The sequence below is a fragment of the Gracilinanus agilis genome, chromosome 1, assembly GCF_016433145.1.
Source record: "Gracilinanus agilis isolate LMUSP501 chromosome 1, AgileGrace, whole genome shotgun sequence".
In the NCBI taxonomy this organism is placed as follows: Eukaryota; Metazoa; Chordata; class Mammalia; order Didelphimorphia; family Didelphidae; genus Gracilinanus; species Gracilinanus agilis.
Window position 1 is genome coordinate 526,977,401 of NC_058130.1, and position 15,112 is coordinate 526,992,512.

Genomic DNA, 15,112 nt, shown 5'->3' on the forward strand with positions numbered 1-15,112 from the left:
AGTGATAGCACAATAAAAGGTATTAAAAAGTTTTGAAATACAAAATACTAACTGATCATTTTACACAAAAAAATATCTCTGATAGAAAATGTTCTAAAAAAAAAAACAAACCTTAAACAGGGGCCCTAAGCTCAGAGGTATAGGGTTGCTACAAGACCTCAAAAGAGTAAAAAGCTTGCCATGGACTGCCTAAGCCTTTAACTTTGCTTTTTCTGTGTCTTTGTAATTCCTATTAATTCTACAACATTTCTGTGACCTATTTAATGTTGTCCTACCAGGGATAGACAGACTTTATTTCAAACACATCACTGACTTGCCTATCTCTTTGCAGCCAAAGACAATGCAATCTTATTTGGGAAAGGTATTTCAATTAGCTGTACCTAAAAGACTCTTAAAAGATCTTAAGATTTAGAGACTCAAGTAATTAAAGAACTGAAAAATGGGATGAGCTTTGAAATAATTTGAGAAAATGGAAGCTGCAGAAAGGACATTCCAAAAGAAGGTGATAACAAGAACAATGGAAATCATAATTCCTCATTTTGTGCCCAGTTTTATAGTGAGGATTAAATGAGTTTGTAAAGCATGTAAAACATAGTCTAGAACATGGCAGGCATTTAATAAAGGCTTGTTTCCTTTTCTTTTGTAATAAGAGAATGGAAGAAGCAACAACAAAACTTTATATAGCTATATTTTGCAAAACAGAACATATATTATTCTCATTTGGTACTCAGAACAAATCTTGTGAAATGGCTATTATTATTCCCACTTTACAGATGATGAAGTTGAAGGTCTTAGCCAGTGAGTATACAAGGTAGTACTTGAATTCAGGTCTTCTTGACTCTTAAGTTCAGTATTCTATTTATTATCCACCTAGCTGTTGTTAATACAGAGGTTTTTACTGTCAAGGCATTTAATAACAAATGGATGACTTTAACAGCAATCTCTGAAGGATTCAAGGACTTTACAGACATTAATTCATCAAGCCTGAACAAAAGTATCAAGATCCCATATTAAACCTTAAAGAGGTAATTTAGTGCATCTTTCTAACTCGCTTTAGGACTACAGCTAAACCCCCCAGGCAAATATAATACACAATGATATTATATATTTATAGAGTAATTACACATCTATATATTGAGGATTGAATATCAAATGCTTGGAAAAATTACATGCATGTGCATACACACATACATACTTTAAATGACTTGTAACAATTCTCTTCATGTGCTATATAAATCAGTATTACTACTTTTGAGCTCCTCTCTTTTGCCTCTTTTTCTGTTATCACCTATTCTTTTGTCTTGATTTATCTTCCCCATGGTACTTGTTGTTCCTTTTGCTATTACTCTGTCACTATCTTTGTTGTTTAGTCTTTCAAGTTTTTTCCTACTCTTCATGACCCCACAGACCACAGTTAACCACCTGGATTTTTTGGTAAGCATACTGGAGTGATTTGCTAATTACTTCACCAGTGGATTCAATACATCTTTTTGTCAGGCCATCAGAGGTTAAGTGAATCGCTCAAGGTAGCACACACTAGGTTAGTAGCTGAGGCATGATTTATCTCAGATGTTCCTGATTCCAGCCTAGCATTCTATCCATTGAGCCACCTAGTTGCCTCATTTGTCACAATCTCCATAACTATAATGAATCTTCCCCTTCCTTGATCTTTTCTTGGCAAATAAATGTTTAGTGATTGATGGATCAAATCCAAGATCCTACTTATGTTTATTGCTTGTTGAAAATAATATCTTATCCTTCCATCTCTCCCCTCTGTCTCACTCTCATCTTTTTAAAATAAGTTATTTATTTTGTTTCTTACATCACCAATAGTATCTCATGTACTCCTTCCCCCTCCCCCTTTAAAAGTTACTTCATATGACAATTTTTTTTGAGAGGAAATAAAAAGTCTCAACAATTGATCCCAACTCTAGGTTATCCTTATCAAATGAATTCTGTGTTCTTATAAGACTGGAGAATATCAACAGAAAAATTCACGCAACTCCAAATGGAGTCAGAAATTTATCTAACCACATCTGGGTTTTCACTATTTGATAACAATCCTTCAATCTTATCTGACAGAATCTCATACTGGCCACAGAGGCTGTTCAAAACTATCATTTCTGTCCAAAAACTTCCTATCATCTCCTCTTCCAACTTTTCTTATTTGCTGGCTCTTTCCCTGGAGCCTACATGCATACTAACTCTCTGTCTGTCTCTCTCTCTGTCTCTCTGCATCTAGAACTAACTACCACTCTACTGTCTTGAGAAAGGAAGTATGTTTGATTTATAGTTTACATTATTGTACTTATTATGTGTATGTTATTCCCTGGTTCTATTTCACTCTGCATAAGTTCATATAAGTCCATTTTTTCTTCAAATACCTCATATTTGCCAGTTATTATAGCACAATTATATTCCATTATATCAATGCACCACAGTTTATTTAGTCACTCATCCACCTTGATTTTAGTTCTTTGCGATCATGAAAAATAGTGCTAATAGTACAACTGTGTTAAAGTACATGAAAAGTTTAGTGACTTTTCGAAGTTAGTTTGGTTCATGTATAGTCTTTCTATAGCCTCTTTAATATTTACTCTTTCCTTTTTTTGATCATCTCTGTAATTTTTAATTATTTGGAACATTTTTAGATTATAAGATCCTTGTGGGCAGTGACTATCTTTTAAAAAAACATTTATTTTCTAGTATTTACCACTGTGGTTGGCAGACAGTAGGCACTTAATAAATGTGTATTAGTTATTAAGCACATCATACTATGTTCTGCCACTATGTTAAGTGCTAGAGATACAAAGAAAGGTAAAATGTTCTCTGATCTCAAAAAAGACAACATCCCAATAGCTATGTATAAATAAGATAAGAGTCAGAATAAATTGGAGGTAATCCCAGTTGAAGGCACTAAATTCATTTTAAAGAGGAACAGGAAAGGTTTTTTGCAGAACTGGATTCTAGTAGATATCTTAAACTCAACATGCCTGAAATTGAACTGATTATCTTTCCCCTTAAACTCCCTCACCTCCTAATTTCCTATTATTGTAAGAGGGCAACACCATCCATCTAGTATCTCAGGTTCACAGTCAAAGTGTTATCTTCACTCTCTCTTTCATTTTCCAAATATGACCTGCCACCAAGGTCTGTCAGTTTCACTTTACAATAACTCTCTAATATGCCCTCTTCTTTCCTCTGACATTGCTACCATTCTGGCGCAGTTCCTTATCATCTCACACTAGGACCATTATAATAGCCTGCTGGTGAGTCTTCCTGCTTCATATTTCTCCCCACTAGTCTCCATCTTCCACTCAGCCTCCACTGTGATTTTCCTGAAGTGCAGATGTAACTGTGTAACCCCCTATTCAATAAAATGTCGCTTATATCTTTCTTCTAGAATGTAGTAATAAATGTTCCTTATGTATTCTAGGATCAAATACAAAATCCTCTATTTGGCATTCAAAATCCTTCATACCCCAACTTCCAACCCCAACTACTTTTTGATCTTCTAATTTCTGCCTTGAATTCTTCCATCTAGTATTGTTTCACAAACAAGACACTCCATCTCTTGGCCCTGGGCATTTTTCTGGCTGTCCCCCAGACCTGCTGCAATACTCTCCCCTCCTCATCTCTGCCCGACTCACTTAGTTACATTTAAGTCCCAGCTAAAATCTCATCTTCTACATGTAGAAGACTCTTCCAAAGCCCTCTTATAGTTCCTTCCCTCTGTTAATTTTTTCTTATTTATCCTATATAGTTTATTTGTTCATATTATGCTTGTTTGTTGATTTTTGTTTCCCTTGTTAAAATGTGAGCTCCTTGAGAGTAGGGATCGTCTTTTGCCTCTTTTTGTTTACCCAGGTTTAGCACAGTGCTAGGGCAAGGAAGTCACCTATAAAAAGTGTTTAAGGTATTGCATATGTGTGTGAGGGAAATATTTTTTGTATGGTCACCCCTTTGTGTCTATTACAGTTGGAATAATAATCTCTTTAATTTCACCTCTTAAGTTTTTATCTTCTGCTAAAGATAAGCTTAGGTGCCACTTTCAAGGAGAAAACTGTACTAATTCCCTAGTTGTTCACATTCTCTCCTTTTTCAAACGATCTTGGATTTACCTCTCTGCTTCCATGTTATTTTATTCATCTATAACATCTTAAGGGAAAAGATTATTTTTAGTTGTTTTTATATTTTCAATGACTACTATAGTTCTTAATACATAATAGATGTTTAATCAATGTTTGTTGAGTTGTTTGTTGAACTGACTAAAAGAGGCTTTGAAATTCAGTGGAGCAAACTGCTTCTTTTAAAAGTCTCCTCCATCAAAGTACCTCCCATGGCATTTGTCAAAATCATGCAAAATTCCTTGAAAGATGTTAACAACAGAACTGAATTTGTTGAATAATACACTGATTATTAATATCAGATAAGACATATGCTTATCCAAAGTTTTTACCATTGCCTTGGAATTGATTCAACACTAAGTCCAAATAAAATAAGGTTTCCCCATAGACTGTGAGATTCTCCATATGTTCCTGTTTTACAGATGACATTATCAGTACACTATTTGCAAAGAGCCCTGGAACACTACACAGAGACTCTTAAATGAAATATACAATGCAAAAAAGTTCAGCTAAACTATCCACATAAGAAAAACCAAATGGATGAAGAATACCTATTTTACAGACACCCATAAATAGTTGATTGAAGAGCCTCTAGAGCTGATCCATCAGTTCATCTATTTTGGACAGACTTGATGTCTGTAATAGTCTACAAATGGATAATGAATGAACTATGACAAGAACTGATGGAAAAGAGCAACACTGCCTTGTATTTGGGAAACTGTAAAATACTTTTATTAACCCCAAATTTTTCTATGAAATAGAGGTAGCATGGCACAATGAAAAGGGGAATACACTCCAAGCAAGGAAGTCCCGAGTGTTCAAATCCCATCTCAGATATTTATTTGCTGTTGCCCTGGACAAGTCATTTAACCTCTCTGCAACTCAGTTCATTCATCTCTAAAATGAAGAGGTTGGCCATAATGCCCTCTAAGCTTCCTTCTAATTCTAAATCTGTGATGCAATGACTCTACAATCAGCAATTATTTCTGGTGCTGCTATATATCATACCTATGATGAACCAATACAATAGTTTATAAAGATTTAAAGTTGTAAATTGACCACAGGGCAATTGAAATACACCTGCACATTATGAGGAGAGAATTAAATATCAAGAGGGGCAGAAAGCATATCAGAGTCATCTGGGGTCAGAAAAGGGAAGTGTACAGGTCATTACCAAGAATAAAGGACAAGGGGATAACTGGGTGGCTCAGTGGATTGAGAGCTAAACCTAGATAAAGGAAGTCCTAGGTTCAAAACTAGCCTCAGACACTTGTTCCCAGCTGTGTGACCCTGGGTAAGTCAATTGACCCCCATTGCCTAGCCCTTACCATTCTTCTGCCTTGGAACCAATACTTAGTATTGAATCTAAGACAGAAGGTGAGGATTCAGAAAAAAAAGAATAAAAGAATAAAGGACAAGAGGTAAACACACATATGTTCTTGTGTGAAAGGACCAATAATTAGACCAGAAAGAAAAATTTTCTTTTTTTTTTTACATTCTGCAAAGTTTAAAAATAATTACCTTCCAGGAAAAGTAAATATGAAATCAAGGTGAGGGATAATATTCATTTTGGAGAGATGTCAGGCCAGAGGAAAGAAGAAGAGTATTTACTGTTTACTATGACAAAAGAAAACAAACTATTCTATTATTTTTCCCCTTTCTCTCAAATTGTGGGCCACTGGAAACAAACCCTTTGCCTATAGAATATAAACATTTACATGCAGACAAGTAAGCATACACATAATTGCACATGCTCCCTTCCCCCCCCCCCCTTCTCTCTCATGTATTGACTGGAAGTCAGTCCTAAAATCCCTCACTTGGGAAGCACTAAGTTTTTCTATAACTGTGTGCTGGATAACAATGTAACTTAAAGTTATTACCTAACAATAATTTAGATACTAGGAGAACCAGATTGTAGGCGTTAAATGCCATTAGAACCCACAAGGTAAACAGAGTGGGAAACAACAGCTTAATTTATATAATAGATTGCAATTTGTCACTGAGACACAGAGTGAACAATATAATTGCAAACCTAGTACTTAAAAATACAAAACTTTAAAGGTCCCTGGATTATCTTTAAGAAAGTATAGTAGACATCACAATAAGATGAATTATAATATGCATTACATCTTCAGAAATATAACAAAAAGATGCCATAAAAGAGTGAAACAACATAGTTAACTTTATTGTGGCTTTAGTATGCCATGAAAGACAAAAGAGCTAACTTTACTACATGACAATTTCTGATAAGATATGTATAACCCCTTCAATTCTCTTTACGTTTTTACACAAAAATATATTCTGATGAAAAACACCATGAAATAATTTCAACACAGTTAAAAACCTTAAAGAAGTTAACTAAAATCCCAAGCATAAACAAAGATGCATAAGTTGAATCTACTATTGAGATTATAACCTTATAATTTTTCTGATATAAAATATCCTCATACTCAAAGCACATATATATATTTTAACAATGCCATGACAGGGAACAATTTTTATAGATGACAATTAAGACAAAGCTTTAGCAAATATTCCCCTGGTCTCTTCAATAAAAGAAGTTTCTAGGCTCAAAACATCTAGCATAAATAAACTTTGAAATAATAAAGCAAAATGACAAGATTATAGCTAAAGACTAACTGAAAATAATCCTAACAAAAAAAAAAAACAAAAAACCACTTTAAGAATGTATTAGAGGGTTAAAGATCATAACCACAAGGCAAGATTCAAGAGAAAGTAGTCAGGAGAGTTTACTTCTACAGACATGCTTCTCTATTCTCTTTAAAAGGTAGAAAAGTTATCTTTAGAGCAGTAAATTATATCTCAAAAGTTCTGATTCGGGAGATTCTTAGAAAACTCAAAGCTGGAAAATAGTCTTCATTTCTATTCTAAAGTAGAAAAACAACATACAATTTGAAGGATCTTGACATCTACATCATAAAAAAAAGATAATGTCTATTTTATTTTGCCGGGGAACTGATAGAAAAAAATATAATAGTTTATGGATAATGCATTAGTACAGTAAATACTTCATTGGAGATTTTAAAATATCACATTCTGTGAATGTTAAAATTTAAATAATTAAAGTATACACATACTAAACACCTGGCTGCATTAGACATCAGCACCTCATATTCTTACTGGTTGTCTAAATGTCAATGCCTGTGTTCAGTAACTATTATGCAACATAACCTTTGAAATTTCACAGTATTGGTCAGAAATAACAAGATACAGCAAAATAGCAAGAATGAATCTGCTCTGACATATAAAGAAAAGAATCTGTGACTTTATAAGTTCGATTACCCTAAATAAATAATGAAGGCTTTCCAGATAAACTGGCATACAGGAAAAGGAAAGGTTATGTTTTAATACCATGTCATTTTCCATCATAATAAAATTCAGTCATGCTCAATTCTTTTTCACTTTTTGCTTTAATATTCAAATGCCAAAATTTTAGGGTAATAACAGTAAGAGAAAAAAGCATTAATCAAATATCATGGCATTATTGCATATTGTTTAATCTGCTTTTCATGTGTTAACAAGAAATCATTAAATTATCTATTAACCATGCATCAACATTTTAAAGTTTTTATTTTTTTACATCACCATAGTTCCCTAATTTCATTCCTCCGATAGTGTCATTCCATTAAAAATATTTTTTAAAATAGGAAATAAACCAGTATAACCAATCAAAACAACAAAGAAGTCTGAACATATGTACAATATACAACACTTGTGAGACTCGCAATTCTGTAAAGGGGTAATGCCTTCTCATATCCTTTTTTTTTTTTTTTAATTCCTTACCTTCTGTCTTATTAATCAATACTAAGTGCCTATTTCAAGGCAGAATAGTAGTAAGTTAGGAATACTGGGTTAGGTGACTTGCCCAAGAGTCCACACAACTAGGAAATGTCTGAGGCCCCATTTGAACTCAGGACCTTCCATCTCTGGCCTCTCTATCTACTGAGCCACCTAGCTGCCCCTTATATCTATTTTTTTCAAAACATATTTGTTCTTTATAACTTGGCAACATTCTCTTTTTTTTTCTCTGTGGTTATTTTTCCACTTATATTATTATAGTAATTTTGTGCAATTTGTGTAAATCATTTTCTTGGCTCAGCTTCTTTCATTGCATTAGTTCATGTAAATTTTTCCACACCTCTCTATATTCATCATAGTTGTTATTTCTTCTAGCACAGTAATATTCCATTATTCATGTGACTTAATTTATTGAGCCATTTTCCAATCTTTGCATCTATTTTGTTTCCAATTCTTTGCTATCAAAAAAGTGTTGCTATAAATATTTCTGAGTACAGAGTGAAAGTATTCTTATCAATGTTCTTTTCATAGTATATGCCTTGTATTGGAAACCAAGTCAAAAGATATGAACATTTTGACAATTTTATTTATATAATCCTAAATTGCTCCAAAATGGTTATATTGATTAAACACTCCACCAAAAATGTACCAGTGTGCCTATTTTCCCAGAACCTCTTCAATATTGACTATTTTCATCTTTTGTCACTTTTGCCAATTTGCAGAGAAGGAAGTGAAACCTCATGGTTGTTTGATTTGTATTTCTCTCATCATTTATACACCCATATGTATTTATGTTTTTAAAAGTATTATTCTATTTCTTTTATGTACTCATTTTAATCAGCATATAACTGCATAATAGGTTCTGATCATTTCTTCCAGTTTTATATCACCTTTTTTTTTGCTTTTTTGTTAATTTTATTTACTAAAGGTTTATCTATTCTATTGGTCTTTAATTTTTCAATGTACATATTTCTCTTCTAATTTTGATTTCTTTTATAATTATAGGTATATATATTTATTTGTTTATTTTCTAATTTTTAAATGCATATTGAGCTCATTAATTGCTTTATTTTTATTATTCATATATGTTTATAGAAATAAGGCCTTTCACTCTGAGGATAGCCTTAGGGAAATTCTTCGAGTTTCATGTTATCATTTCCTTTCACCTAATTTTTTTCCCTATGATTTGTTTGTGAGCTCATTCATTACATAGGATTTCACTGTTAAGTTTCTATTTGAGTCTGTCTTGTTTTCAATGAACTGACTACTATTTTATTGTATTCTAATTTGTAAATGTGTTTTTAATATCTGTCTTTTATATTTGTTTTTAATACTTCTATTCCCTAACACAATATCAAACTTTGTGAAAGTTCCATGTGTTCCATTCAGAAGATGTCACAAGTCTTATAACCTAATTTCTTCAGCAATTTATTTGGTTCTATATTTTTCCTTTTGTTCATCTTTCTGTTAGAATTATACAAAATGGAATACACTGAAATCTTATGCCACTATGTTATCATCTATACTTTATTTTAGTTCAGTTAATGTTTCTTTTGTGAATCTTTATGCTAAGGCATTTGGAGCTAATAAGATTAATTTTGATGTTGATTTGCTATCTTTTGTCCCTTTGAGCCAAATATAGTTTTGATTATCAATTTTTATATTTTGAACATGTTTTTGCTATGTCTAATAGTAAGATTATAAAAATTACTGTTCTGGATTCACTTTGTACAGTAAATTTTTTCCAGACCTTCAGTTTATTTTGTGTGAGTCTTTCCTTTTTAAATAAATTTCTTGATCTTGAAGTCTTTGTTTTCTTATTTAATAACACTTTTTTCATTTTACAGAACTGCTTAAACCATTCACATTTAAAGTAATCAGTTAGATTCATATTTTCCTCCATTTGTCTATACTGTTTTTCACTTCCCCTAAATTAGGAATTCTACTCTACTCCCTCTAGAAACACAAACACTACATCTCTTCAATTATTTTTGCTTAATCAATTTTATGGCAACTCTACCCATTAGCCTTCTTCTCTCCCTTTAAGTATCCTTCTCCATAGTCTATTAACTCTTTCCCTAATTTTGAATTTTTATTTACTAATTTCTTTTTCTTGCTTGCTTTTATGTAGCTATTTTTTTCTCCGTTCAGATAAAAAATTAAATAAAAGCATCTCTTTTACTCCCAACTTGCTTTATTAGTTTTGAAGATGTCATTTTTCTGTCCTTTTTTTCTAAAAAGGATTTCTTTCCTTCTTCATTTTTTCATAATATATTTTCTATTTTAAACTTTTATTCTTTAATTAATGGCTCCTACTTATTACAACTTTTACTTTCTGTATTCATCATGGAATTAATGTTTCTAAAGTACCTATTTTGGGTTCCTTCTTCTAAACAGTTTATATGCCAGTATTCTGAAGACCTTGCCTCATCCCCCTTTTCCTATTGTGCCTCATTCTTAGAAATACCAATTCCCAGAAGTGATAGAGAAGATATCACATCATTGTATCCCATTTGCCATAAAAATTTTCCCTTGATTCTTCGCCCTCCCACTCTTCTAGGTGTTAGTTGTTCCCTGAAGCTCTAGTTCTCTTCTCCTATGGCAGGATTAAGTGGTCTCTTTACATAACAAATCCATGCAGCTTATACTCATTGTAAGATACTAATTTCTTTACAGAATATCTATCCCTCCCAATGTTAGCCATCTCCACTACTAAAGCATGATTTCTCTTTTTCCTCATATTTTAAATCTTCCCTTTGTTTTTTCACCCAATCTTCTGTACACTCTATTCTTCTTGAGAGACTATAGAAATTAATTTTCACTTCATTGCTAGCCTTTGACTTGAATAAAGTATGTCACTTATTCCTCTCTTCTCTCTCTCCCTTTATGTGTGCTCTCATTCTTTAATAGAGAACCTCAAAATTAACCAATAGGTGGAATGTTGTGAAGGTTAGGCTATGTTGTTTCATGTTTGTTTCTTATTTAATTCCTTCTTTCACCTGTCACCTTGGGAGCATTTAAAAAGAAATTTCTTAATAGTCCTTCTGTTGTTATTTTTTATTATTATTGTTACGGTCAATGAATTTGCTGCCTTCTTTTATTTCTGTTGTTGAAGTGTTTGGGAAGCAAATAAAGTTCTTCAGGTCTGACTTTTCTAAAAATATTTCAAATGCCTCTTGTTTACCGAACATCTATCTTTTAATGCTAAGGCTCAGATTTTCAGGGTAGATCACCTTAGTTTACATTGTGAGTTATTTTGTCCTTGGAAAGACATTATTGCATCCCTTCCTACAGTTTCTGAAGGGCACAGAATATTCTAATATTATTTGAACTTTCTTTTCTTTATTTAGAAAATCTTTCTTCTGGTGGCTTCAAAAATTTATTATCAGTGGAAATGTCAAATTTAGACTTTTTCTTGAACTTGGTTATATAGATCCTTTTTCCTTGAGTTGATCTATAGACTTTTTTATAGGCATTATGTTTTCTGTGTTTGATGTTCAGAGTAATTTTCTTGTGTTATTAACTGCATTAAAGTATTTTTTTCACATATACTTTTGAGAATCTATAATCTTTGTTATCTCTACACCTCCTGTTTCTGAGATGTTTTGCTTGCATGAAAATTATTTTCTTTCACTATTATTGCTTTTTGCTTCTCCTAGATTGTCATTCATTTTACATATATTTATTGTTGTATAGCAGAGGAAGTAGCACTGGCTTTGGGGTCAGAACACCTATTTTTAAATCCAATCTCTTTCACTTACTCTCTGTGTAACCTTTGGCAAGCTAGTTTGTTGCTGAAGATATTCTGTAGGCACCAGAATAAAGAAGTGTGGAAAGTGGGACTTTAGCTGAGACATGAAAGAAGCCAGAAAACCCTTGAGGTGGAAATGAGGAGAGAGATCATTCCAGATACAATGAACAACCAGTGAAAACTCAGACAAGAGCTTGAGTGTGTTGTGCAAGGAACAGCAAGGAGATCATTATTACTGAACTGCAGAGTATTACAATTTAAAGGCAAAGAAACCTGGGATGAAATCTCCAAATTTAATACTTGCTTGGGCAAGAAACAAACTCTCTGAGACTCAAGTTCTTCATCTCTAAAATTAGTTAGGTTCAAAAACTTCCTAGGTATCTTTCAGGTTTAAATTTGGGGCCTGTAATCTTTTTGGACCTCAGTTTCCTCATTTATAAAACAAGGGGTTATATATTATTTGTCTGAAAATGATCACTTCCTGATTTAAACCTATTCTCCAAAGGTCCACGAACATCTAATAACATTATTATAAAAAAGAATTTAGTTTAAGTTAGATCTGTCTTGAACTGTAGTTAAAGGTGGTTAATAAGGTGGTTCAGATAATAAACCTTCAGAAGAGTCCTACACCTAACCTAGACCACTATATATGGCCTGTATTTAACATAACCATGCAACTATTTAAAATTTTTTAAAGATTGTAGATTTGCCAAGACTCCTACAACTTGAAATGCAGCACAGAACAAGTATTTAAGAAATTGGGCAATTATGAGAACCTAAGCAAAATTCTGCTAGACTAGCTTTTCTTTAAAATGAGTTTTCAATATGAATCTGATTATTAATCAAACAAATGCATTTTATATATTTTGAGCCAGATTCTCCTAGCACCTAAGCTATTCCTTTGTCAATATGAATAAGGAATAGAAAAAGGAATTTATAACTCTTGCAGGGCCAATAGTCAGTCAGCTTTCGGTAAATATTTGGTATGTAGCTAAGAACCAGAGAATAACTTAGGCATGGAACAAATCTTGCTTATTATATACTTAAGTTTATATAAGTTCATATAACAATAATAGTAACAATAAAAATAGCTAGTTTATATAATGATTTAAGGTTTGTGAAACATTTTACATATTAACTCCTTGTTTCTCACAACAACCCTGTGAGGTAGGTATTATTATCATCATCTCCATTTCAGATGTATTTATATATACTCATACATGTTACATATTAAAATTTGAGTAACTCCTTAATGCTCTTAAATATCTGAATGATGAGGGTACAGAATCAAAATATTAAAAGATAAAATCAAAGTAAAGAAAATGAGAAACAAGAATACAGAGGACTATATCATATGATTATTAAATTTATCCTTTAAGCCTATGAAAGGAATCCCTTTGTTAAATCACAATTCTATCATCCATGCTAAAAACAAGTAGGGGGTAAATGACTTAAATATAAAGAACGAAACTATAAGTAAATTAGATGAACATAGAATAGTATACCTGCAGATCTATGGAAAAGAAAAGAATTTAAGACCAAGCTAGAAATGGATAATATCACAAAATGTAAAATGAATAATTTTGATTACATTAAATTAAAAATGTTTTGTACAAACAAAACCAATGCATCCAAAATTAGAAGTGAAGCAACAAATTGGGGGAAAAAATCTTTATAATAAAAACCTCTGAGAAAGGTTTAATTTCTCAAATATATAAAGTACTAAAATCAATTGTACAAAAAGTCAAGCCATTCCCCAATTGATAAATGGGCAAGGGACATGAATAGGCAGTTTTCACATGAAGAAATCAAAACTACCAATAAACACATGAGAAAGTGTTCTAAATCTCTAATAATTAGAGAAATGCAAATCAAAACAACTCTGAGGTACCAACCCACACCGAGCAGACTGGCTAATATGACAGCAAAGGAAAGTAATAAATGTTGGAGAGGATGTGGGGACATTAATGCACTGCTGGTGGAGTTGTGAATTGAACCAACCATTCTGGAAGGCAATTTGGAATTATACCCAAAGGGCTTTAAATGACTACCTGCCCTTTGATCCAGCCATACCACTGCTGGGTCTGTACCCCAAGAGATATTAGGGAAAAATATGTATACACAAATATTTATATCCACGCTCTTTGTGGTAGCAAAAAATTGGAAAATGAGGGAATAAAGAACAATAGTTATAATACTAGTGATAAAATTTTTTTAAAAATCTAATGAGACTTTAAATTTTGTTTTTCACTACAAATGTGAGTACTTGAGAAATTAATAAGAGAAAAATTAAATGGTAAATAGAAATAGTATGGAAATTCAGATGTGAACTTCTATGAATTTTCCCAGACTTTATGTGGTGATGACATTGGCTCTTATATCTAATTTTACTTAAAAACCTAGTTTTCCTTTTTCTTGATTGAGGCATAATGCTAGCACTTTTACAGTTGTTAGAAGAGAATTTCTCTCTCCATTATGTAGCTTTAACATTATCTCTCAATGACCTGGAGGTCAAAGACCACTGAATAAATTCAGGTATAGATAGGCCCTCAGAGAAAGAAAGTTAAAGAACCAAGGAACCAATGAGACAGGTCCCTTAGTGGCCCAGGCAAATTAAGAAGAGAAACTATGATTAGTTCTTGAGATGTGACATATGAGAGCTTGTAGGTGGAGAAAAGAGCTTATAAGTGGAGACAAGGTAGTCTTTTGGGGGCTTCTGGTTGGAGCATGGAGGCTAGATGAACTCTTGTCATTGGTGAACTTTAATCCATCATGGTGGCCAATAGATTAGTAAACTAAATAGCTCTCTACCTCTTCCCTACTTTTCCCTCTCTTTACTACTCCTATTACTTTGATTTAACAAAGTTATTAAGCTACTAGCAGTCTCATAATTTTAATTTTAATTATAGCACAATCCATGAGACTATAAACTTGTAAAGAACAGGTACTGTTTTTCACTCATCATTTGATCCCTAACACTTAGCACAACGCATGATGCATAATATGAGCTTATGATTTACTGTGTGAACTAAAGCAAGCCCCTTGATCATCTATTATAAGACACACTTTCAAAGTCAAATATCCCTAAATTATTTTAATCATAATAAGAATTAGGCTCAACCTTAGTATATCTCAAATCATCTGACAATCTTACCAATATTGTAATTACCTGTAAGGACTAAATTTATAGCAAATACAAACAATATCTCTCAGTTGTATAGGGATAACTCCATCACCTTTTATGACCTTCAAAAGCTTTACAGTCTCTACAACTCACTTCAGTTTAATCTTCACTTGATAAAATCTTGTCTATAATTATTCAAGCCAAATTACCACATTGCCTTCCCCATCTCTCCTCCTACTTTTAAGTTTTTACCTAAATAGACCCCTCTGAATGTAAGAAAAACAATCCTTT

At 32.5% G+C, this 15,112-nt stretch overlaps 1 protein-coding gene across 1 annotated transcript in view; it reads right to left on the reverse strand.

Annotated features, from left to right (window-relative positions):
• Nucleotides 1-15,112, reverse strand: part of ASXL3 (ASXL transcriptional regulator 3) — a 193,268-nt gene that overhangs the window by 77,810 nt on the left and 100,346 nt on the right. The window lies entirely within an intron of this gene.